The 25,229-nt window shown below is 52.5% G+C and overlaps 1 protein-coding gene across 1 annotated transcript in view; it reads left to right on the top strand.

The window, feature by feature from the left end:
* Window positions 1–284: 284 nt before the first annotated feature.
* LOC135511828 (carbohydrate sulfotransferase 15-like) overlaps window positions 285–25,229 on the top strand; it is a 130,638-nt gene continuing 105,693 nt past the window's right edge. Inside the window, exon 1 of the mRNA XM_064933307.1 lies at window positions 285–574. The gene's annotated coding sequence lies outside the window, so the exon portion shown is untranslated. The remainder of the gene's footprint in view (window positions 575–25,229) is intronic.

Raw genomic sequence — 25,229 nt, 5'->3', positions numbered from 1 at the left:
ATAGTCATCACAAATTTAAAAAGCATGGAGTTCTCCAACCGGCAAGCCTTCAAAAAGCTCATGTTGAATGTTAGTCTACAAAATGAATTGCTGTTAATTTAATAATCTATACTGATCAAATTGTTTTAAGAAAGGAATATATTTCAACGGACTCCTGATGCGAGAAGCAAGCAGCTGTTCATTTCTGTTTCCCCTCACCCCCTCCTCTCCTGGTGCCCTTCCCCAGGAACCCCCCCCCCCTCCCACCTCTCCCGTCTAGCGAGGCAACAACTTGGAAAATCACTGCGAGAGAAGAGAGAGCCCCTCTATGATTCGGAAAGGTCGTCCACTCCGATCCAGCCCGGAAGAGAAGACACAGCACGCGCTGTCACAACACAAAAGACGCACATATTCGAAAGAAGGTCACGGAAGTTCTAGCCATGGCATGGACTGTCAAAAGATGAACATGACATCAGAAGGACCATTGAATATCAGTTGTTGTCGAAACCGATGTGGAATTATATCCGCGGATCGCTAGAACACTTGTTTAACGCCGACTCGTGTTGAAAGCTGCCGACTTCAAGAGGACTTCATGGTATGTTACATTTCAACCTTATCCTATGTGATCATGTTTTTGGTTCTTGTATATTTATGTTTTATTCAGTCGGGTTGGAAAGGCAGAGGATGGTGAATCAGACGACATCCTACTGTGGGTTGCTGGAAGTTAAATGTCCTTTGTTTGAAAACATGATAACCTATATCCTTCAATATGATGAATATATTCTATTTTGGACCCAATATTAAAATACAATATTTTTTTGCACCGAAATATTTATTAGAACTTGTGTGCTGTTACCGGTCATTCATTAAAACCGAAGCCCGGTCAGAATAACGGACCCTTTTCAGCGAAGCGGTGCCTGGGGCTATTCGTGCTGGATGAATGAGTTACTATGCATCTTTGCGAACTCAAGAGTTGGCTGGTTTAGTTCTCAGAATTCCACCGACCGCCGGTTACAGAAACGCTCTCGGCTAGAGAAGTGATCCGGTTTATCACGTGGCCGTTCTATGGCAGTTTTGTGTATGATTTGACATTCTACGCGCATCATCGCCGCGGTTCTCGTAGACGTCGGGAGAATCATCTTTATCTCTACCCGCACTTGTGTCCTCAATTTAACGTTTTTCTTGTTTTTTGTTGTTGTTGTTTTTTGTCGGTGTTCTGACGTCTCAACATTAGTTTGACACAGTAGCCTTGTTTTTGCTCCATCCCTCGCTGTTAGACAGGGAAAGCATTGTTTATCATCCAACAAAGCTAAAAACAAAAGGATTTCTACATGACAAGAGCTGGCCAATAGGAACCAGGTCAGGCTGCTGAACGTTCTCCTCTCGTTCTCCTTACCTGAAGCAATGCATGGAGTCCTTCACGCACGTTGCATTACAGCCCATTACTAACAGCCCATTATGGGGTCATTAATTAGTCATTCACATGACGCAAAGGATATTGATTATTCGATATCTAGAGGGGGTTGCAATTGGTATTCTCTTTGATGTTTTCCAGTCATGTTTTCAGCCCATCCCATCCTCTTTGTTGATTAGCTATGCCTGCCTCTAGATGACTAGATGGGCAGTGACGGGATTGGTGGAGCGTGGAAGGGGTTGAGCCTCAGAAACACATATTTTGGATCAGTCAGATATATTAGACAGAGTTGTTAGTCAGATCAGATATATTAGACAGAGTTGTCAGATCAGATATATTAGACAGAGTTGTCAGATCAGATATATTAGACAGAGTTGTCAGATCAGATATGTTTTTAACCCTCATGTGTTTGTGGTGAAATCTGGTCCTAGATCTGGGTATTTGTTTTTAAGTGTGTGACAGCTCTGTCTACTTGATATGATCTGCCTAACAACTCTGTCTAATATATCTGATCTGACAACTCTGTCTAATATATCTGATCTGACAGCTCTGTCTAATATATCTGATCTGACAACTCTGTCTAATATATCTGATCTGACAACTCTGTCTAATATATCTGATCTGACAACTCTGTCTAATATATCTGATCTGACAGCTCTGTCTAATATATCTGATCTGATGACTCTGTCTAATATATCTGATCTGACAACTCTGTCTAATATATCTGATCTGACAACTCTGTCTAATATATCTGATCTGACTAACAACTCTGTCTAATATATCTGATCTGACAACTCTGTCTAATATATCTGATCTGACAACTCTGTCTAATATATCTGATCTGACAACTCTGTCTAATATATCTGATCTGACAACTCTGTCTAATATATCTGATTTGACAACTCTGTCTAATATATCTGATCTGACAACTCTGTCTAATATATCTGATCTGACTAACAACTAGGCCGACATTGAAAATAAGAATTTGTTCTTAACTGACTTGCCTCGTTAAATAAATCTGCCTACTATAGAATGGTGCATGCTGTCACATGTTATGGTTAGGAACAGCTCTAAATGAATGGTGCTTGCTGTCATGTTATGGTTAGGAACAGCTCTAAATGAATGGTGCATGCTGTCATGTTATGGTTAGGAACAGCTCTAAATGAATGGTGCATGCTGTCATGTTATGGTTAGGAACAGCTCTAAATGAATGGTGCTTGCTGTCATGTTATGGTTAGGAACAGCTCTAAATGAATGGTGCATGCTGTCATGTTATGGTTAGGAACAGCTCTAAATGAACGGTGCTTGCTGTCACATGTTATGGTTAGGAACAGCTCTAAATGAATGGTGCTTGCTGTCATATGTTATGGTTAGGAACAGCTCTAAATGAATGGTGCCAGTTGTTGCTGAGGAAGATTTGGGTAATGATGATCCAGACATGTTTCTACAGGAGGACTGGTCCATTCTCAGGGATCTTCTCAGGGATCTTCTCAGGGATCTTCTCAGGGATCTTCTCAGGGATCTTCTCAGGCTCAGTTTACCTGTTGTACATTCTGGCGGTGACTTTATAACTAGCTGGCTTCATCCTCTACTTGTTAATGCAACCTCAAATAAGGCACTCGTATATAAAAAAAGGTTTCTTCAGCTGTCCCCATAGGATAAACCTTTTTGGTTCCAGGTAGAACCCTTTTTGCTTCCAGGTAGAACCCTTTTGGATTCCAGGTAGAACCATTTTTGCTTCCAGGTAGAACCCTTTTTGGTTCCAGGTAGATCTCTTTTTGGTTCCAGGTAGAACCCTTTTTGCTTCCAGGTAGAACCATTTTTGCTTCCAGGTAGAACCCTTTTTGGTTCCAGGTAGATCTCTTTTTTGGTTCCAGGTAGAACTCTTTTTGGTTCCATGTAGAACTCTTTTTGGTTCCAGGTAGAACCCTTTTTGGTTCCAGGTAGAACCCTTTTTGGTTCCAGGTAGAACCCTTTTGGATTCCACATAGAACCCTCTGTGGAAAGGGTTTTAAATGGACCCCAAAAGGGTTCTACCTTGAACCAAAAAGGGTTCTTCACAGGGTTCTGCTCTGGGGACAGCTGAAGAACCCCTTTAAGTTCTAGATATCACATTTTCTTCAAAGAGTGTAGGTGTTGAACATTTAGCTATCGGATGAGAGGAAGGATCAGAGGACCTCGTGAGATGGATGAGATCTGACAACACAGACACATCAATGTCTTGACTGAAGCAGACTGGAAATGCATGTTCAGAAGAGTGGCAGAGAGATGGAGAGAGGGGGAGAGAGAGGGAGAGATGGGGGAGAGGGGGGGAGACAGGGAGAGAGATGGAGAGACGGGGAGAGAGAGGGAGAGATGGGGGGAGAGGGGGGGAGACAGGGAGAGAGATGGAGAGACGGGGAGAGAGCGATGGAGAGAGGGTGGGAGAGAGGGACAGACAGGGAGAGACAGGGGGAGGGGGAGAGAGAGGGAGAGACAGGTAGAGAGAGGGAGAGAGAGAGGGAGGGGTCTGTATGCAGACACCATAGTCAGGTACAGATGGTCTGTGTGCAGACACCCTAGTCCGGTACAGATGGTCTGTATACAGACACCATAGTCAGGTACAGATGGTCTGTATACAGACACCATAGTCAGGTACAGATGGTCTGTATACAGACACCATAGTCAGGTACAGATGGTCTGTATGCAGACACCATAGTCAGGTACAGATGGTCTGTATGCAGACACCCTAGTCAGGTACAGATGGTCTGTGTGCAGACACCCTAGTCCGGTACAGATGGTCTGTATACAGACACCCTAGTCAGGTACAGATGGTCTGTATACAGACACCCTAGTCAGGTACAGATGGTCTGTATACAGACACCCTAGTCAGGTACAGATGGTCTGTATACAGACACCCTAGTCAGGTACAGATGGTCTGTATACAGACACCCTAGTCAGGTACAGATGGTCTGTATACAGACACCCTAGTCAGGTACAGATGGTCTGTGTGCAGACACCCTAGTCAGGTACAGATGGTCTGTGTGCAGACACCCTAGTCCGGTACAGATGGTCTGTATACAGACACCCTAGTCAGGTACAGATGGTCTGTATACAGACACCCTAGTCAGGTACAGATGGTCTGTGTGCAGACACCCTAGTCAGGTACAGATGGTCTGTATACAGACACCATAGTCATATGTCAATTTCAGGTCGTATGCACGGGGCTTGTTGAGTACTCGACGTTCCCCTGTATTCACCTCTCCAGGTCGTATGCACGGGGCTTGTTGAGTACTCGACGTTCCCCTTTATTCACCTCTCCAGGTCGTATGCACGGGGCTTGTTGAGTACTAGAGGTTCCCCTGTATTCACCTCTCCAGGTCGTATGCACGGGGCTTGTTGAGTACTAGAGGTTCCACTGTATTCACCTCTCCAGGTCATATGCACGGGGCTTGTTGAGTACTAGAGGTTCCACTGTATTCACCTCTCCAGGTCGTATGCACGGGGCTTGTTGAGTACTAGATGTTCCACTGTATTCACCTCTCCAGGTCGTATGCACGGGGCTTGTTGAGTACTAGATGTTCCACTGTATTCACCTCTCCAGGTCATATGCACGGGGCTTGTTGAGTACTAGAGGTTCCACTGTATTCACCTCTCCAGGTCATATGCACGGGGCTTGTTGAGTACTAGATGTTCCACTGTATTCACCTCTCCAGGTCGTATGCACGGGGCTTGTTGAGTACTAGAGGTTCCCCTGTATTCACCTCTCCAGGTCGTATGCACGGGGCATGTTGAGTACTAGACGTACCTCTCTATTCACCTCTCCAGCTGTCTGCGTACCGGTGAGAACAGGGATGGCAAGGCCGGCGAGGAAAGGAGACGAGGAAAGGAAAGGAGACGTGGGTGGGATGTTCTCTTTGTTGAAGTTTATGTTTATACAGTGAGGGACGAGACAGGGGGACGTCTGAATAGAATGAGTTTCAAGGAACTTTCTGCTTCTGTGGTTTAAGCCTTTTGTCTGTGTGTATATTCTGATGTTACCTGCTGTGATAACATCTCTATAGAGTTAATAATGAAACAATATATTCTGATGTTACCTGCTGTGATAACATCTCTATAGAGTTAATAATGAAACAATATATTCTGATGTTACCTGCTGTGATATCATCTCTATAGTATTAATGAAACGATATATATGGGCCTCTGGCACTATGTTACACATGGACCTTTAATTAGATGATCCATGATATAATTGCAGACAACAGTCTCATGCACATTATCAAACGTCTGCATGTGAACCAACGGTTTCGTAGTCATCTCCCACAGCAGTAAAAAATTAAACTCTGTCACAGAAGAAGACTGGCCAATTGAATTAATAACATTATACGTTAATACACCGTGGGAGGCAGCAGGACAACAGTAGACTACATGAATGTTTGGTACTGAGACCTCCAGCCCATTCTACTGGGAGGCAGCAGGACAACAATAGACTACATGAATGTTTGGTACTGAGACCTCCAGCCCATTCTACTGGGAGGCAGTAGGACAACAGTAGACTACATGAATGTTTGGTACTGAGACCTCCAGCCCATTCTACTGGGAGGCTGCAGGACAACAGTAGACGACATGAATGTTTGGTACTGATACCTCCAGCCCATTTTACTGGGAGGCTGCAGGACAACAGTAGACTACATGAATGTTTGGTACTGAGACCTCCAGCCCATTTTACTGAGAGGCAGCAGGACAATAGTTGACTACATGAATGTTTGGTACTGAGACCTCCAGCCCATTCTACTGGGAGGCTGCAGGACAACAGTAGACTACATGAATGTTTGGTACTGAGACCTCCAGCCCATTCTACTGGGAGGCAGCAGGACAACAGTAGACTACATGAATGTTTGGTACTGAGACCTCCAGCCCATTCTACTGGGAGGCTGCAGGACAACAGTAGACTACATGAATGTTTGGTACTGAGACCTCCAGCCCATTCTACTGGGAGGCTGCAGGACAACAGTAGACTACATGAATGTTTGGTACTGAGACCTCCAGCCCATTTTACTTCCATAGTCTGAGGGTCACTAATAAAGCCTCCCTTAACCCATCACAGATGCCCTCAAATTTCCGTTCACATGTCTCAGCCAATCAGGTCACGTTAAACAGAATAAATGGGGGCCTTTTTAAGAAGTGGTAGAATGTAGAGTGCTATAGCACATTGACAATCAGAACCCCTGGAATTATTTAGAATTAGAACCCTTGTTTCCATGACAGCAGAGGCTTCAGAAGAAACACAAACATGTCAATTCCATCCTGGGAATTCGCTTGTATTCTGTGACCGTTGTTTCAATCCCATGTTGTGTTAGAGAGAGAGAGAGAAGATCTCTCTCTCTCTTTGCCGCTACCTCTCTCTCTCTCTCGCTCTCTTTGCCTCTATCTCTCTTTGCCTCTGCCTCTCTCTCTCTCTCTCTCTCTCTCTCTCTCTCTCTTCTCTCTGTCTCTCTTTGCCTATACCTCTCTCTCTCTCTTTGCCTCTACCTTTATCTATCTCTCTCTCTCTCTTTCTCTCTTTGCCTCTCTCTCTCACTCTCTTTCTCTCTTTGCCTCTCTCTCACTCTCTTTCTCTCTTTGCCTCTCTCTCTCACTCTCTTTCTCTCTTTGCCTCTATCTTTCTCTCTTTGCCTCTCTCTCTCTCTCTCTCTCTCTTTCTCTCTTTGCCTCTACCTCTGTCTCTCTCTTTCTCTCTTTGTCTCTATCTTTCTCTCTTCGCCTCTATATCTCTCTCTCTCTTTCTCTCTTTGCCTCTATCTCTCTCTCTCTGTCTCTCTTTGCCTCTACCTCTCTCTCTCTCTCTCTTTGCCTCTACCTCTCTCTCTCTCTTTGCCTCTACCTCTACCTCTACCTCTGTCTCTCTCTCTCTCTCTCTCTCTCACAACGTCTTTGTGTCTTTGATAAAGCGTACAGCCGTACACATTGCATTTGGTTCAGAGGAGCGTTCATTATTACCTCAGACACTTTTGGGTGGGTGGGACGGGGGGGGGGGGTCCAAATGAATAATTAATTTGATCTGCCGCTCTCTATTTAGTCTCACAGGGGTTATAGTTTACGATGAACACGAGGCCATGTCCCCAAATGGCACCCTATATAGTGCACTATATTTCAACCAGAGCCCTATGGGGTCCTATGGGCCCTGGTCAAATGTAGTGCACTACATAGAAAAATGGGAACCATCTGGAAGGCATAGAAACAGTTGATTCAGGCTCCTAAAACAAGTGGAAAGGCTGATCACGTTCCACATATCAACATGTTGGTTATTATTCCCATTTCGTAGGTCCCCCCTCGGCCTCTTAGCAGGGCGTCGTAGGTCCCCCCTCGGCCTCTTAGCAGGGCGTCGTAGGTCCCCCCTCGGCCTCTTAGCAGGGCGTCGTAGGCCCCCCCTCGGCCTCTTAGCAGGGCGTCGTAGGCCCCCCTCGGCCTCTTAGCAGGGCGTCGTAGGTCCCCCCTCGGCCTCTTAGCAGGGCGTCGTAGGTCCCCCTCGGCCTCTTAGCAGGGCGTCGTAGGCCCCCTCGGCCTCTTAGCAGGGCGTCGTAGGTCCCCCTCGGCCTCTTAGCAGGGCGTCGTAGGTCCCCCTCGGCCTCTTAGCAGGGCGTCGTAGGCCCCCCTCGGCCTCTTAGCAGGGCGTCGTAGGCCCCCTCGGCCTCTTAGCAGGGCGTCGTAGGTCCCCCTCGGCCTCTTAGCAGGGCGTCGTAGGTCCCCCTCGGCCTCTTAGCAGGGCGTCGTAGGTCCCCCTCGGCCTCTTAGCAGGGCGTCGTAGGTCCCCCTCGGCCTCTTAGCAGGGCGTCGTAGGCCCCCCCTCGGCCTCTTAGCAGGGCGTAGTAGGTCCCCCTCGGCCTCTTAGCAGGGCGTCGTAGGTCCCCCTCGGCCTCTTAGCAGGGCGTCGTAGGTCCCCCTCGGCCTCTTAGCAGGGCGTCGTAGGTCCCCCTCGGCCTCTTAGCAGGGCGTCGTAGGTCCCCCTCTGCCTCTTAGCAGGGCGTCGTAGGTCCCCCTCGGCCTCTTAGCAGGGCGTCGTAGGTCCCCCTCGGCCTCTTAGCAGGGCGTCGTAGGTCCCCCTCGGCCTCTTAGCAGGGCGTCGTAGGTCCCCCTCGGCCTCTTAGCAGGGCGTCGTAGGTCCCCCTCGGCCTCTTAGCAGGGCGTCGTAGGTCCCCCCTCGGCCTCTTAGCAGGGCGTCGTAGGTCCCCCCTCGGCCTCTTAGCAGGGCGTCGTAGGTCCCCTCTCGGCCTCTTAGCAGGGCGTCGTAGGTCCCCCCTCGGCCTCTTAGCAGGGCGTCGTAGGTCCCCCCTCGGCCTCTTAGCAGGGCGTCGTAGGTCCCCCCTCGGCCTCTTAGCAGGGCATCGTAGTGGGGGGCCTTCCAGCGTTTTGTCGGAAACCAAAACCCATAAAAGCCATTGTGTTGGACCCCATTATCCTGGAGCTCACTGACACATTTCAGCTCTGCATGTTTCATCAATGGGCTTTTCACTAAACACTGAGTGGGACTCATTGGATCAGACCAGACTAGACCTGACTAGACTAGACTAGACCTGACCTGTCTAGACCAGACCTGACTAGACTAGACTAGACCTGACCTGACCTGACTAAACCAGACTAGACCAGACTAGACTAGACTAGACCTGACCTGACTAAACCAGACTAGACGAGACCTGCCCTGACCAGACCAGACCAGACCTGACCAGACCAGACCTGACTAGACTAGACCTGACCTGACTAAACCAGACTAGACCAGACCAGACCTGACTAGACCTGACTAGACTAGACCTGACTAGACCAGACCAGACCAGACCAAACCAGACCAGACCTGACTAGACCTGACTAGACCAGACTAGACTAGACCTGACTAAACCTGACTAGACCTGACTAGACCAGACTAGACTAGACCTGACTAGACTAGACCTGACTAGACCAGACCAGACCAGACCAGACCAGACCTGACTAGACCTGACTAGACCAGACTAGACTAGACCTGACTAAACCTGACTAGACCTGACTAGACCAGACTAGACTAGACCTGACTAGACTAGACCTGACTAAACCTGACTAGACCTGACTAGACCAGACTAGACTAGACCTGACTAAACCTGACTAGACCAGACCAGACCTGAAAACAATTTCAAATATTTTTGGAACTCTGGTCTGGATCAACGCCAATATCTCTGTCCAATCAGATCTCTGCTTTAGAAATGCCACCGCTAGAGGCCCCCAGACCCTGAGAGACGGAGGAGAGACGGAGAGATGGAGGAGAGACGGAGGAGAGACAGAGAGGGCTGAATAGAGTAAGACTGCTGCTCAAAGAGAGAGAGAGAGAGAGGGAAGATGGAGGAGAGTCACAGAGAGGGAGGAGAGACACAGAGAGAGGGATGAGCGAGAGAGGCGAGTGGGAGGAGAGACACAGAGAGGGATGAGAGACAGAGGGAGGAGAGACAAAGGAAGAGGGATTAGAGATGGGGAGAGGGATGTGAGAGAGAGGAGAGAGGGAGGAGAGACAGGGATGAGAGACAGAGAGAGGAAAAAGGGATGAGAGAGAGAGGAGAGACATAGAGAGGGATGAGAGAAAGGAGAGACACTGATAGAGGAGAGAGGGAGGAGACACAGAGAGATGAGAACAACAGAGGTGAGTGGAAGGAGAGACCAAGAGGAGAGTGGAAGGAGAGACAGAGGGAGGAGAGACACAGAGGACAGAGAGATGAGAACAACAGAGGAGAGTGGAAGGAGAGACCAAGAGGAGAGTGGATGGAGAGACAGAGGGAGGAGAGACACAGAGGAGAGTGGAAGGAGAAACCAAGAGGAGAGTGGAGGAGAGACAGAGAGATGAGAGACACAGAGGAGAGTGGAAGGAGAGACCAAGAGGAGAGTGGAAGGAGCGACAGAGAGATGAGAGACACAGAGGAGAGTGGAAGGAGAGACCAAGAGGAGAGTGGAGGGAGAGACAGAGGGAGGAGAGACACAGAGGACAGAGAGATGAGAACAACAGAGGTGAGTGGAAGGAGAGACAGAGGGAGGAGAGACACAGAGGAGAGTGGAAGGAAAGACAGAGAGATGAGAGACACAGAGGAGAGTAGAAGGAGAGACCAAGAGGAGAGTGGAAGGAGAGACCAAGAGGAGAGTGGAAGGAGAGATAGAGAGATGAGAACAACAGAGGAGAGTGGAAGGAAAGACAGAGAGATGAGAGACACGGAGGAGAGTGGAAGGAGAGGGAGGAGAGACACAGAAGACAGAGAGATGAGAGACACAGAGGATAGTGGAAGGAGAGACAGAGAGATGAGAGACACAGAGGAGAGTGGAAGGAGAGGGAGGAGAGACATCTTTGTCCTCTGTCACCAGTATAGTACTGTTTGAAACACCTCTCCTGTTCAAAGGCCTGTTTGTCATATCCAACCTTTGTTGTCAAATTGTTGTGAACTTGTTGTGATATTGTTGTCAAATTGTTGTGAACTTGTTGTGATATTGTTGTCAAATTGTTGTGATATTGTTGTCAAATTGTTGTGAACTTGTTGTGATATTGTTGTCAAATTGTTGTGAACTTGATGTGATATTGTTGTGAACTTGTTGTGATATTGTTGTCAAATTGTTGTGAACTTGTTGTCAAATTGTTGTGAACTTGTTGTGATATTGTTGTCAAATTGTTGTGAACTTGATGTGATATTGTTGTGAACTTGTTGTGATATTGTTGTGAAATTGTTGTGAACTTGTTGACAACACAGAGCTTTTTCTTCCAGGTGTTTGTTTTGCTCTTCTGAGAGCAGCTATCATGGCTTCACGTTCCTTCTGTGACAATTATGGTCGCGACACAGTGGCACTGAAATGTTGTTATAATTCCTGCTTGACCACACACACACACACACACACACACACACGATGTCGTAAACCGGCTTTTCTCTCCTAAACTATGTTGGTCTCAGCCCCATCCTAAATGTGGGTGTGGATCCAGTAATTGGTGTGTTCTCTCTCCTGACGGGTCCTTGAGGTCATCTTGGGAATGCGAGGTTATCTCAGTTTAGATAGATCATCCTTCGGGAACACAGAGCTGGGACTAGAAAATGGCCCCTGGGCATCTCTAACTCACTTGAGTCATCCCAGATATTTTGCGTTAAACAACCCAAGTGAGACAGGCCCATCTGATATTTGCCTGAAATGCCAGATAGCCAGTTCACCCCTATCGCCATAGTGCCTTGAGCTGAGATATTATTTATAGTCCTACACATGGGGGGGAAAGAGCACTCTGCCTTCGTCCCAAATGGCACACTATACCCCATGTAGGGCCTATAGGGCTCTGGTCTAAAGTAGTGCACTATGTAGGGCAGTGTTTCCCAACTCCAGTCCTCCATTACCCCAATAGTCCTGGAGTTTGGCTGTTGGGGGGTACTGGAGGACCGGAGTTGGGCTGTTGGGGGTACTGGAGATGGGCTGTTGGGGGGTACTGGAGGACTGGAGTTGGGCTGTTGGGAGTAATGGAGGACTGGAGTTGGGCTGTTGGGGGGTGCTAGAGGACTGGAGTTGGGCTGTTGGGGGTACTGGAGGACTGGAGTTGGGCTGTTGGGGGTACTGGAGAACTGGAGTTGGGCTGTTGGGAGTAATGGAGGACTGGAGTTGGGCTGTAGGGGGTGCTGGAGGACTGGAGTTGGGCTGTTGGGGGTACAGGAGGACTGGAGTTGGGCTGTTGGGGGTACTGGAGGACTGGAGTTGGGCTGTTGGGGGTACTTGAGGACCGGAGTGTGGCTGTTGGGGGTACTGGAGGACTGGAGTTGGGCTGTTGGGGGTACTGGAGGACTGGAGTTGGGCTGTTGGGAGTAATGGAGGACTGGAGTTGGGCTGTTGGGGGTACTTGAGGACCGGAGTGTGGCTGTTGAGGGTACTGGAGGACTGGAGTTGGGCTGTTGGGGGTACTGGAGGACTGGAGTTGGGCTGTTGGGGGGTACTGGAGGACTGGAGTTGGGCTGTTGGTGATACTGGAGAACTGGAGTTGGGCTGTTGGGGGTACTGGAGGACTGGAGTTGGGCTGTTGGTGATACTGGAGGACTGGAGTTGGGCTGTTGGTGATACTGGAGGACTGGAGTTGGGCTGTTGGGGGGTACTGGAGGACTGGAGTTGAGCTGTTGGGGGGTACTGGAGGACTGGAGTTGAGCTGTTGGGGGGTACTGGAGGAATGGAGTTGGTCTGTTGGGGGTAGTGGAGGCCTTGAGTTGGGCTACTGGAGGACTGGAGTTGGGCTGTTGGGGGTACTGGAGGACTGGAGTTGGGGTGCTGGAGGACTGAGTTGGGTTGCTGGAGGTACTGGAGGACTGAGTTGGGCTGTTGGGGGTGCTGGAGGACTGGATTTGGGCTGTTGGAGGTACTGGAGGACTGAGTTGGGCTGTTGGGGGTGCTGGAGGACTGGAGTTAGGCTGTTGGGGGTACTGGAGGACTGGAGTTGGGCTGTTGGGGGTGCTGGAGGACTGGAGTTGGGCTGTTGGGGGTACTGGGGGACTGGAGTTATGCTGTTGGGGGTACTGGAGGACTGGAGTTGGGCTGTTGGGGGTACTGGAGGACTGGAGTTGGGGTGCTGGAGGACTGAGTTGGGTTGCTGGAGGTACTGGAGGACTGAGTTGGGCTGTTGGGGGTGCTGGAGGACTGGATTTGGGCTGTTGGAGGTACTGGAGGACTGGGTTGGGCTGTTGGGGGTGCTGGAGGACTGGAGTTAGGCTGTTGGGGGTACTGGAGGACTGGAGTTGGGCTGTTGGGGGTGCTGGAGGACTGGAGTTGGGCTGTTGGGGGTACTGGGGGACTGGAGTTATGCTGTTGGGGGTGCTGGAGGACTGGAATTGGGGTACTGGGGGACTGAGTTGGGCTATTGGGGGTGCTGGAGGACTGGAGTTGGGCTGTTGGGGGTAGTGGAGGACTGGAGTTGGGCTGTTGGAGGTACTGGAGGACTGGAGTTGGGCTGTTGGGCTTACTGGAGGACTGGAGTTGGGCTGTTGGGAGGACTGGAGTTGGGCTGTTGGGGGTACTGGAGGACTGGAGTTGGGCTGTTGGGCTTACTGGAGGACTGGAGTTGGGCTGTTGGGGGTACTGGAGGACTGGAGTTGGGCTGTTGGGAGGACTGGAGGACTGGAGTTGGGCTGTTGGGGGTACTGGAGGACTGGAGTTGGGCTGTTGGGCTTACTGGAGGACTGGAGTTGGGCTGTTGGGGGTACTGGAGGACTGGAGTTGGGCTGTTGGGAGGACTGGAGTTGGGCTGTAGGGAATACGGTGTCGTTAGGGGTACGTTAAACAGAATATGATAAACAAGACATGGGAGAGGTTGAGGTGTTTTCAGGTGAATTTTTTTCTTTCTTCTCCAACCAACTCGAACTAAATGGCCCAGACAGACCCCAGACAGACTCCAGAAAGACCCCAGACAGACCCCAGACAGACTCCAGAAAGACCCCAGACAGACCCCAGACAGACCCTAGGCAGACCCTAGACAGAGCCCAGACAGACCCTAGACAGACCCTAGACAGAGCCCAGGCAGACCCCAGACAGACCCCAGACAGACTCCAGACAGACCACAGAGAGACCCCAGACAGACCCCAGACAGACCCCAGACAGACCCCAGACAGACCCCAGACAGACCCTAGACAGACCCTAGACAGACCCTAGACAGACCCCAGACAGACCCCAGACAGAGCCCAGACAGACTCCAGACAGACCCTAGACAGACCCTAGACAGACCCTAGACAGACCCCAGACAGACTCCAGACAGAGCCCAGACAGACTCCAAACAGAGCCCAGACAGACCCCAGACAGACCCCAGACAGACCCTAGACAGACCCTAGACAGACCCTAGACAGACCCTAGACAGACCCCAGACAGACTCCAGACAGAGCCCAGACAGACTCCAAACAGAGCCCAGACAGACCCCAGACAGACCCCAGAGAGACCCCAGACAGACCCCAGACAGACTCCAGACAGACCCCAGACAGAGCTCAGACAGACCCCAGACAGACCCCAGACAGACCCCAGACAGACCCTAGACAGACCCCAGACAGACCCCAGCCAGACCCCAGACAGACCCCAGACAGAGCCCAGACAGACTCTAGACAGACCCCAGACAGACCCCAGACAGACCCCAGACAGACCCCAGACAGACTCCAGAAAGACCCCAGACAGACCCCAGACAGACTCCAGAAAGACCCCAGACAGACCCCAGACAGACCCTAGGCAGACCCTAGACAGAGCCCAGACAGACCCTAGACAGACCCTAGACAGAGCCCAGGCAGACCCCAGACAGACCCCAGACAGACTCCAGACAGACCACAGAGACCCCAGACAGACCCCAGACAGACCCCAGACAGACCCCAGACAGACCCCAGACAGACCCCAGACAGACCCTAGACAGACCCTAGACAGACCCCAGACAGACCCCAGACAGAGCCCAGACAGACTCCAGACAGACCCTAGACAGACCCTAGACAGACCCTAGACAGACCCCAGACAGACTCCAGACAGAGCCCAGACAGACTCCAAACAGAGCCCAGACAGACCCCAGACAGACCCCAGACAGACCCTAGACAGACCCTAGACAGACCCTAGACAGACCCTAGACAGACCCCAGACAGACTCCAGACAGAGCCCAGACAGACTCCAAACAGAGCCCAGACAGACCCCAGACAGACCCCAGACAGACCCCAGACAGACTCCAGACAGACCCCAGACAGAGCTCAGACAGACCCCAGACAGACCCCAGACAGACCCCAGACAGACCCTAGACAGACCCCAGACAGACCCCAGCCAGACCCCAGACAGACCCCAGACAGAGCCCAGACAGACTCTAGACAGACCCCAGACAGACCCCAGACAGACCCCAGACAGACCCCAGACAGACTCCAGAAAGACCCCAGACAGACCCCAGACAGACTCCAGAAAGACCCCAGACAGACCCCAGACAGACCCTAGGCAGACCCTAGACAGAGCCCAGACAGACCCTAGACAGACCCTAGACAGAGCCCAGGCAGACCCCAGACAGACCCCAGACAGACTCCAGACAGACCACAGAGAGACCCCAGACAGACCCCAGACAGACCCCAGACAGACCCCAGACAGACCCCAGACAGACCCTAGACAGACCCTAGACAGACCCTAGACAGACCCCAGACAGACCCCAGACAGAGCCCAGACAGACTCCAGACAGACCCTAGACAGACCCTAGACAGACCCTAGACAGACCCCAGACAGACTCCAGACAGAGCCCAGACAGACTCCAAACAGAGCCCAGACAGACCCCAGACAGACCCCAGACAGACCCTAGACAGACCCTAGACAGACCCTAGACAGACCCTAGACAGACCCCAGACAGACTCCAGACAGAGCCCAGACAGACTCCAAACAGAGCCCAGACAGACCCCAGACAGACCCCAGAGAGACCCCAGACAGACCCCAGACAGACTCCAGACAGACCCCAGACAGACCCCAGACAGACCCCAGAAAGACCCTAGACAGACCCCAGACAGACCCTAGACAGACCCCAGACAGACCCCAGCCAGACCCCAGACAGACCCCAGACAGAGCCCAGACAGACTCTAGACAGACCCCAGACAGACCCCAGACAGAGCTCAGACAGACCCCAGACAGACCCCAGACAGACCCCAGACAGACTCCAGACAGACCCCAGACAGAGCCCAGACAGACTCTAGACAGACCCCAGACAGAGGCCAGACAGACCCCAGACAGACCCCAGCCAGACCCCAGACAGACCCCAGACAGACTCCAGACAGACTCTAGACAGACCCCAGACAGAGCCCAGACAGACCCCAGACAGAGCCCAGACAGACTCTAGACAGACCCCAGACAGACCCCAGAGAGACCCCAGACAGACCCCAGACAGACTCCAGACAGACCCCAGACAGACCCCAGCCAGACCCCAGACAGACCCCAGACAGAGCCCAGACAGAGCCCAGACAGAGCCCAGACAGACCACAGACAGAGCCCAGACAGACCCCAGACAGAGCCCAGACAGACCCCAGACAGACCCCAGACAGAGCCCAGACAGAGCCCAGACAGACCCCAGACAGAGCCCAGACAGAGCCCAGACAGACTCCAGACAGACTCTAGACAGACCCCAGACAGAGCCCAGACAGACCCCAGACAGAGCCCAGACAGACTCTAGACAGACCCCAGACAGACCCCAGAGAGACCCCAGACAGACCCCAGACAGACTCCAGACAGACCCCAGACAGACCCCAGCCAGACCCCAGACAGACCCCAGACAGAGCCCAGACAGAGCCCAGACAGACCACAGACAGAGCCCAGACAGACCCCAGACAGAGCCCAGACAGACCCCAGACAGACCCCAGACAGAGCCCAGACAGAGCCCAGACAGACCCCAGACAGAGCCCAGACAGAGCCCAGACAGACTCCAGACAGAGCCCAGACAGAGCCCAGACAGACCCCAGACAGACTCTAGACAGACCCCAGACAGACCCTAGACAGACCAGACAGACCACAGACAGAGCCCAGACAGAGCCCAGACAGACTCCAGACAGACCCTAGACAGACCACAGACAGACCCTAGACAGACCCCAGACAGACCCCAGACAGACCCCAGACAGACCCCAGAGAGACCCCAGACAGACTCCAGACAGAGGCCAGACAGAGCCCAGCCAGACCCCAGACAGAGCCCAGCCAGACCCCAGACAGACCCCAGACAGACCGCAGGCAGAGCCCAGACAGACCCCAGACAGAGCCCAGACAGACCCCAGACAGACCCCAGACAGAGCCCAGACAGACCCCAGACAGACTCTAGACAGACCCCAGACAGACCCTAGACAGAGCCCAGACAGACCACAGACAGACCCCAGACAGACCCCAGACAGACTCCAGACAGACTCCAGACAGACCCTAGACAGACCACAGACAGACCCTAGACAGACCCCAGACAGACCCCAGACAGACTCCAGACAGACCCTAGACAGACCCCAGACAGACCCCAGACAGACCCCAGACAGACCCCAGACAGACCCTAGACAGACCCCAGACAGACCCCAGACAGACTCTAGACAGACCCCAGACAGACCCCAGACAGACCCCAGACAGACCCCAGACAGACTCTAGACAGACCCCAGACAGACCCTAGACAGAGCCCAGAGAGACCCCAGACAGACCCCAGACAGACCCCAGACAGACTCTAGACAGACCCCAGACAGACCCCAGAGAGACCCCAGACAGACCCCAGACAGACTCTAGACAGACCCCAGACAGACTCTAGACAGACTCTAGACAGACTCTAGACAGACCCCAGACAGACCCCACACAACCCCAGACAGACCCTAGACAGACCCCAGACAGAGCCCAGACAGACCCCAGACAGACTCTAGACAGACCCTAGACAGAGCCCAGACAGACCCCAGACAGACCCTAGACAGACCCCAGACAGAGCCCAGACAGACCCCAGACAGACCCCAGACAGACCCCAGAGAGACCCCAGACAGACCCCAGACAGACTCTAGACAGACCCCAGACAGACTCTAGACAGACTCTAGACAGACTCTAGACAGACTCTAGACAGACCCCAGACAGACCCCACACAACCCCAGACAGACCCTAGACAGACCCCAGACAGAGCCCAGACAGACCCCAGACAGACTCTAGACAGACCCTAGACAGAGCCCAGACAGACCCTAGACAGACTCTAGACAGACCCCAGACAGAGCCCAGACAGAGCCCAGACAGAGCCCAGACAGAGCCCAGACAGACCCCAGACAGACCCCAGACAGAGCCCAGACAGAGCCCAGACAGAGCCCAGACAGAGCCCAGACAGACTCTAGACAGACTCTAGACAGACTCTAGACAGACTCTAGACAGACTCTAGACAGACCCCAGACAGAGCCCAGACAGAGCCCAGACAGAGCCCAGACAGACCCCAGACAGACCCCAGACAGACCCCAGACAGAGCCCAGACAGAGCCCAGACAGAGCCCAGACAGAGCCCAGACAGACTCTAGACAGACTCTAGACAGACTCTAGACAGACTCTAGACAGACTCTAGACAGACCCCAGACAGAGCCCAGACAGAGCCCAGACAGACCCAAGACAGACTCTAGACAGACTCTAGACAGACTCTAGACAGACCCCAGACAGAGCCCAGACAGACTCTAGACAGACTCTAGACAGACCCCAGACAGAGCCCAGACAGAGCCCAGACAGACTCTAGACAGACTCTAGACAGACCCCAGACAGACCCTAGACAGAGCCCAGACAGACCCCAGACAGACCACAGACAGACCCCACACAGACCCCAAACAACCCCAAACAACCCCCACACAGACCCCAGACAGACCCCAAACAACCCCCACACAGACCCCACACAGACCCCAAACAACCCCCACACAGACCCCAGACAGACCCCAAACAACCCCAAACAAACCCCAGACAGACTCCAAACAGACTCCAGACAGAGCCCAGACAGACCCCAGACAGACCCCAGACAGACCCCAGACAGACCCCAGACAGAGCCCAGACAGACCCCAGACAGACTCTAGACAGAGCCCAGACAGAGCCCAGACAGAGCCCAGACAGACCCCAGACAGACCCCAGACAGACCCCAGAGAGACTCTAGACAGAGCCCAGACAGAGCCCAGACAGAGCCCAGACAGAGCCCAGACAGAGCCCAGACAGAGCCCAGAGAGACTCTAGACAGAGCCCAGACAGAGCCCAGACAGAGCCCAGACAGAGCCCAGACAGAGCCCAGACAGAGCCCAGACAGAGCCCATAAAAAAATACCCTCAAATAATAAAACATAACATCAGTAGAAAAAGAACAGCTGTGATATGCCAGGTCTTAAACATCCTGTCTTCAACGCTATAGGCCATCTCAATGTCTGGTAAGCCTTTGTTGTAGAGAGAAATATTTCATAGACTGTCACGATACTGCAGAGAGCTGCTGGCCATCATAACCCATAGCAGCCTGTCTGTGTGACAGAGGGAACTGGGCTGTGTTTCCTAAATCGTTCGCTATTCCCTTTACAGTGCACTACTGTTGAGCAGAACCCCCCCCCCATGGGGACCGAGGTTAAGGTAATGAACGATAGGACCGAGGCTAAGGTAATGAACGATAGGAAGTGGAATAGGACCGAGGCTAAGGTAATGAACGATAGGAAGTGGAATAGGACCGAGGCTAAGGTAATGAACGATAGGAAGTGGAATAGGACCGAGGCTAAGGTAATGAACGATAGGAGGTGGAATAGGACCGAGGCTAAGGTAATGAACGATAGGAGGTGGAATAGGACCGAGGCTAAGGTAATGAACGATAGGAAGTGGAATAGGACCGAGGCTAAGGTAATGAACGATAGGAGGTGGAATAGGACCGAGGCTAAGGTAATGAACGATAGGACGTGGAATAGGACCGAGGCTAAGGTAATGAACGATAGGAGGTGGAATAGGACCGAGGCTAAGGTAATGAACGATAGGAAGTGGAATAGGACCGAGGCTAAGGTAATGAACGATAGGAAGTGGAATAGGACCGAGGCTAAGGTAATGAACGATAGGAGGTGGAATAGGACCGAGGCTAAGGTAATGAACGATAGGAAGTGGAATAGGACCGAGGCTAAGGTAATGAACGATAAGAGGTGGAATAGGACCGAGGCTAAGGTAATGAACGATAGGACGTGGAATAGGACCGAGGCTAAGGTAATGAACGATAGGAGGTGGAATAGGACCGAGGCTAAGGTAATGAACGATAAGAGGTGGAATAGGACCGAGGCTAAGGTAATGAACGATAGGAGGTGGAATAGGACCGAGGCTAAGGTAATGAACGATAGGAGGTGGAATAGGACCGAGGCTAAGGTAATGAACGATAGGAAGTGGAATAGGACCGAGGCTAAGGTAATGAACGATAGGAAGTGGAATAGGACCGAGGCTAAGGTAATGAACGATAGGAGGTGGAATAGGACCGAGGCCAAGGTAATGAACGATAGGAAGTGGAATAGGACCGAGGCTAAGCTAATGAACGATAAGAGGTGGAATAGGACACCAGCCTAGAGATGACATCTGACAGAGGCCCTGTAGAGTTGGAACCAATCACCAGCCATAATAACAGCATGTGAGAGCAGACTGTTCCGAGTGCATCCGGGAGGAAGTAGTGCACTATATAGCGAATAGGGTCCCGAACCAGAAATCGGGCCCTGGCATTTGAAACACACTGCCAAAAACGAAATCCTCCAGGCCCCCCAAACTGGCTTATATTTTTATTTTCTACTCTTGATGTCCCCATTATTGCCTGACGACTCCAACTGAATTCTTCCACTGCTCGATGTTCGCTACATGCTTCAGTCTGAGGCGACCGTCGTTTGAGGGGTCTGTTGTTCCAAAAACAAATTCATCCGAGATTTGAACCATCTCTTAACCAATCAGGAGTATTAAAGGCCAAATGACACGTTTTCAAACTGTCACTTTACCCACGTGTGTTAATGGCTCTGGCCCAACCCATCGGTTTCTGGGACCAATCAGAATGGGTAGAATGTGTTTGTGTTCTAGAAATCGTCGTGGAGCTATTCAGATCCAGACCAACAATGTCAGAGGGCCAGTCTGATGTCACTATACTATCACCCTCCACTCCCCTCCACCCCCCACTCCCCTCCACTCCCCTCCACCCCCCACTCCCCTCCACCCCCACTCCCCTCCACCCTCCACTCCACTTCCCTCCACCCTCCCCTCCACCCCCCACTCCCCTCCACCCTCCCCTCCACCCCCCACTCCCCTCCACCCTCCACTCCACTCCCTTCCACTCCCCTCCACCCTCCCCTCCACTTCCCTCCACCCTCCCCTCCACCCCCCACTCCCCTCCACCCTCCACTCCCCTCCACCCCCTCCACCCTCCACTCCCCTCCACCCCCCTCCACCCTTCCCTCCACCCTCCACTCCACTCCCCTCCACCCTCCCCTCCACCCTCCACCCTCCCCTCCACCCTCAACCCTCCCCTCCACCCTACACTCCCCTCCAACCCCCTCCACCCTCCACCCTCCCCTCTACCCTCCACACTCCCCTCCACCCTCCACTCCCCTCCACCCTCCCCTCCACCCTCCACTCCCCTCCACCCTCCACTCCCCTCCACCCTCCCCTCCACCCTCCCCTCCACCCTCCACCCTCCCCTCCACCCTCCCCTCCACCCTCCACTCCCTCATTCTGAACCTTTCAGAGGGACCTGCTGAGGAAGGCCTGTGACTTTGGCATCTCTCCCGGTTGCTGCTTACCGCCTCCAAGATATGAGTCATTGCTGATATTAATGATGCAGAAGAAAAATCAACTGCCTTTGACTTTCCTCTCCATGGGTATTGAGTGACGTGGTAGAGGGTAGAGAGCTGAGGCTGTGTGCGTGTGGCTGTTTCTCAATCTGCGTACTACCGCGCTTCACACTCTCTCATGCTCAGAGTTCATTCCCCCGAGGACGTTCTCTTGAGTACGTTCTTGTGAGGATGAGAGTGAGGAGAACACATATTACCTCACAATGAGCAGCACTCCCCCTACTGTATTACCTCACGCTGAGCAGCACTCCCCCTACTGTATTACCTCACGCTGAGCATCACTCCCCCTACTGTATTACCTCACGCTGAGCAGCACTCCCCCTACTGTATTACCTCACGCTGAGCAGCACTCCCCCTACTGTATTACCTCACGCTGAGCAGCACTCTCCCTACTGTATTACCTCACGCTGAGCAGCACTCCGCCAACTGTATTACCTCACGCTGAGCAGCACTCCCCCTACTGTATTACCTCACGCCGAGCAGCACTCCCCCTACTGTATTACCTCACGCTGAGCAGCTCTCCCCCTACTGTATTACCTCACGCTGAGCAGCACTCCCCCTACTGTATTACCTCACGCTGAGCAGCACTCCCCCTACTGTATTACCTCACGCCGAGCAGCACTCCCCCTACTGTACTACCTCACGCTGCACCTCCCTCTACTGTATTACCTCACGCTGATCAGCACTCCCCCTACTGTATTACCACACGCTGAGCAGCACTCCCCCTACTGTATTACCTCACACTGAGCAGCACTCCCCCTACTGTATTACCTCACGCTGAGCAGCACTCCCCCTACTGTATTACCTCACGCCGAGCAGCACTCCCCCTACTGTATTACCTCACACTGAGCAGCTCTCCCCTACTGTATTACCTCACGCTGATCAGCACACCCCCTACTGTATTACCTCGGTACTCCCCCTACTGTATTACCTCACGCTGAGCAGCACTCCCCCTACTGTATTACCTCACGCTGATCAGCACACCCCCTACTGTATTACCTCACGCTGAGCAGCACTCCCCCTACTGTATTACCTCACGCTGATCAGCACTCCCCCTACTGTATTACCTCACGCCGAGCAGCACTCCCCCTACGGTATTACCTCACGCTGAGCAGCACTCCCCCTACTGTATTACCTCACGCTGAGCAGCACTCCCCCTACTGTATTACCTCACGCTGAGCAGCACTCCCCCTACTGTATTACCTCACGCCGAGCAGCACTCCCCCTACTGTACTACCTCACGCTGCACCTCCCTCTACTGTATTACCTCACGCTGATCAGCACTCCCCCTACTGTATTACCACACGCTGAGCAGCACTCCCCCTACTGTATTACCTCACACTGAGCAGCACTCCCCCTACTGTATTACCTCACGCTGAGCAGCACTCCCCCTACTGTATTACCTCACGCCGAGCAGCACTCCCCCTACTGTATTACCTCACACTGAGCAGCTCTCCCCCTACTGTATTACCTCACGCTGATCAGCACACCCCCTACTGTATTACCTCGGTACTCCCCCCTACTGTATTACCTCACGCTGAGCAGCACTCCCCCTACTGTATTACCTCACGCTGATCAGCACACCCCCTACTGTATTACCTCACGCTGAGCAGCACTCCCCCTACTGTATTACCTCACGCTGATCAGCACTCCCCCTACTGTATTACCTCACGCCGAGCAGCACTCCCCCTACGGTATTACCTCACGCTGAGCAGCACTCCCCCTACTGTATTACCTCACGCTGAGCAGCACTCCCCCTACTGTATTACCTCAGCACTCCCCCTACTGTATTACCTCACACTGAGCAGCACTCCCCCTACTGTATTACCTCACGCTGAGCAGCACTCCCCCTACTGTATTACCTCACGCTGAGCAGCACTCCCCCTACTGTATTACCTCACGCTGAGCAGCACTCCCCCTACTGTATTACCTCACACTGAGCAGCACTCCCCCTACTGTATTACCTCACGCTGAGCAGCACTCCCCCTACTGTATTACCTCACGCCGAGCAGCACTCCCCCTACTGTATTACCTCACGCTAAGCAGCACTCCCCCTACTGTATTACCTCATCACTCTCCCTACTGTATTACCTCACGCTGAGCAGCACTCTCCCTACTGTATTACCTCACGCTGAGCAGCACTCCCCCTACTATATTACCTCACGCTGAGCAGCACTCCCCCTACTGTATTACCTCACGCTGAGCAGCACTCCCCCTACTGTATTACCTCACGCTGAGCAGCACACCCCCTACTGTATTACCTCACGCTGATCAGCACTCCCCCTACTGTATTACCTCACGCTGAGCAGCACTCCCCCTACTGTATTACCTCACACTGAGCAGCACTCCCCCTACTGTATTACCTCACGCTGAGCAGCACTCCCCCTACTGTATTACCTCACGCTGAGCAGCACTCCCCCTACTGTATTACCTCACGCTGAGCAGCACTCCCCCTACAGTATTACCTCACACTGAGCAGCACTCCCCCTACTGTATTACCTCACGCTGAGCACCACTCCCCCTACTGTATTACCTCACGCCGAGCAGCACTCCCTCTACTGTATTACCTCACACTGAGCAGCACTCCCCCTACTGTATTACCTCACGCTGAGCAGCACTCCCTCTACTGTATTACCTCACGCTGAGCAGCACTCCGTCTACAGTATTACCTCACGCCGAGCAGCACTCCCCCTACTGTATCACCTCCCACTTCCCCTACTGTATTACCTCACGCTGAGCAGCACTCCCTCTACTGTATTACCTCACGCTGAGCAGCACTCCGTCTACTGTATTACCTCACGCCGAGCAGCACTCCCCCTACTGTATTACCTCACGCTGAGCAGCACTCCCCCAACTGTATTACCTCACGCTGAGCAGCACTCCCCCTACTGTATTACCTCACACTGAGCAGCACTCCCCCTACTGTATTACCTCACGCTGAGCAGCACTCCCCGTACTGTATTACCTCAGCACTCCCCCTACTGTATTACCTCAGCACTCCCCCTACTGTATTACCTCACGCTGAGCAGCACTCCCCCTACTGTATTACCTCACGCTGAGCAGCACTCCCCCTACTGTATTACCTCACGCTGAGCAGCACTCACTCTACTGTATTACCTCACGCTGAGCAGCACTCCCCCTACTGTATTACCTCACGCTGAGCAGCACTCCCCCTACTGTATTACCTCACGCTGAGCAGCACTCCCCCTACTGTATTACCTCACGCTGATCAGCACTCTCCCTACTGTATTACCTCACGCTGAGCAGCACTCCCCCTACTGTATTACCTCACGCTGAGCAGCACTCCCCCTACTGTATTACCTCCCACTCCCCCTACTGTATTACCTCACGCTGAGCAGCACTCCCCCTACTGTATTACCTCACGCTGAGCAGCACTCCGTCTAGAGTATTACCTCACGCTGCACCCCCACATTCACTGAACCTTCTTTCAGTCAGGACAATGACAACAATAGGGACCAAACAAGATATAAACAACACAAACGTTTTACTTCATAGTAGGGTTCAGTAGCACGGCCTCTCTGAACGACAGTCTGTA

Source organism: Oncorhynchus masou, chromosome 24 (genome assembly GCF_036934945.1).
Source record: "Oncorhynchus masou masou isolate Uvic2021 chromosome 24, UVic_Omas_1.1, whole genome shotgun sequence".
NCBI lineage: Eukaryota > Metazoa > Chordata > Actinopteri > Salmoniformes > Salmonidae > Oncorhynchus > Oncorhynchus masou.
This window is presented reverse-complemented; position numbering and strand designations above follow the sequence as displayed.